Source organism: Lutra lutra, chromosome 9 (genome assembly GCF_902655055.1).
Source record: "Lutra lutra chromosome 9, mLutLut1.2, whole genome shotgun sequence".
Lineage (NCBI taxonomy): Eukaryota > Metazoa > Chordata > Mammalia > Carnivora > Mustelidae > Lutra > Lutra lutra.
Window position 1 is genome coordinate 46327849 of NC_062286.1, and position 2357 is coordinate 46330205.

Genomic DNA, 2357 nt, shown 5'->3' on the forward strand with positions numbered 1-2357 from the left:
TGGACACTACTTGACCTCTTCTTCATAAGGCCATTACTTTCAGGAGCAGGAGACAAACCTGTCTTTTCTAACACAGAGAAGAAAGCAGAGACTTAGGAAAGCCAAGATGGAAAAATTTATCCCAGTTGAAAGAACAAAATAAGACCATGGCCAGACATGAAACCAAAACAGATAGAAATAACATGTCTGATGGGAGAATTTAAAGCAAAAACGATAAGAATACTGACTGGGCTTGAATAAAGAAAAAAAGACATCAGTGAGACCTTTACAACAGACATAAAAGTGTTAAAAAAAAGAATCAGAGATGAAGAATACAATAAACGAAATGGGAAACAGGCTTGATGCAATGAATGGCAGACTAGAAGAAGCAGAGGAACAAATCAGTGACCTAGAAGATAAAATAATGCAAAATAATAAAGCTCTAAAAAGGAGAGGGAGAATAATTACGTAATAATGAGAATAGACTTAGGGAACTCAGTGATTCTATCAAATGTAGTAACATTCATATTCTAGGAGTCCCAGAAGAAGAAGAGAGAAAAGAGGACAGAAAATTTATCACAAAAATAGTAGCAGAAAACTTCCCTAATATGGGGAAAGAAACAGACATCCAGATTCAGGAGGAACAGAGAATTTCCATCAAAATCAACAAAAGCAGACCAACACCAAGACATACTGGAGTTGAATTTGCAAAACATAGTGATAAAGGAAAAATCTTAAAAACAGTAAGACAAAAGAAGTCCTTAACTTAAAAGAGAAAACCCATAAGGCTAGCTGGAGATTTCTCAACAGAAACTTGGCAAGTCAGAAGTTTTTGCTATGATATATTCATAGTGCTGAATGGGAAAATTCTGAGTCAAGAATACTCTATCCAGCAAGTCTATCTTTCAGAATAGAAAGAGAAACAAAATTTCTTAGACAAAAACTAAAGGAGTTAGTGACCACTAAGTCAGCACTGTAAGAAATATTAAAAGGGACTCTCTCAATGTCAAGGACAGATCAAAGGTGACAAAGACAAGAAAAGATCAGAGAAAATCTCCAGAAACAATGACTAAAAAGGAATGAAATGGAAATAAATATATATCTAGCAATAATAACTTTGAATGTAAATGGACTAACTGCTCCAATTAAAAGACACAGAGTGTCAGAATGGATTTAAAAAAGTACCCATTTATATGTTGCCTATAAGAGACTCATTTTAGACTTATAGACACTTGCAGATTGAAAGTGAGGGGGTAGGGGCGCCTGGGTGGCTCAGTGGGTTAAGCCGCTGCCTTCGGCTCAGGTCATGATCTCGGAGTCCTGGGATCGAGTCCCGCATCGGGCTCTCTGCTCAGCAGGGAGCCTGCTTCCTCCTCTCTCTCTGCCTGCCTCTCTGCCTGCTTGTGATCTCTCTCTGTCAAATAAATAAATAAAATCTTTAAAAAAAAAAAAAAGAAAAGAAAGTGAGGGGGTAGATTAACATTTATCACACAAATGGATGCAAAAGAAGGTTGGAGCACCACTATTTAATACAGGACAAAATAGACTTTTTTGTTCTTGTACTGGTTTTATCCTGCTTTGGTATCAGGGTAGTACTGACCTTGTGGAATGATTTTGAATGTGTTCCCTCTATTCTATTATTTGTAAGATTTTGATAAAGCTTGTCATTATTATTATTATTTTTTAATGTTTGGTAGAATTCACAAATGAAACCATGTGATCTTGGGATTTTCTGTGGTGGGAGATTTTTGATTTCTAATTCAACTTTCATTCTTGTTATTGGTTGAAGAAGATCTCCTATTTCTTGGATTCAAGCCTGATGATTCAATCATGGTATCTTGTCCATTTTTAGGAATTATCTTTTCCCCCTAGTTATCTGATTTGTTAGGATATAATTGTTTTTAGTAATCTGTTATCATACTATGTATTTCCTATTTTTTCATACCATGTATTTCTATGGTTATTGTATTGTTTTCCATTTCTTATTTTGGTTTTTGAGTCTTTTCTCTTTTTTTTTAGTTAATACATTGTCAATTTTCTTTTTTTTTTTTAAACTGGTACTACTGGTTATTGTTTATTCTGGTCTATATTTTATTTATTTATGATTTTTCTTTGTTATTTCCTTCATCTGCAGAATTGCAGCTAAGTTTCTACTTTTTTCTAGTTCCTTGTGGTATAATGTTGTTTATTTGAACTTTCTTTCTTCATACAAGAATTTATAGTATACATTTCACTCTAACATCAGCTTTCGCTGCATTCCATATGTTTTGGAATTTGGAATGTTGTGTCTTCTTTTTCTTTTGTTTTGAGACACATTTTGATTTGCCATTTGATTTCTTATTTGATCCATTACTTGTGCAGTAGTGCATTGTTCAATA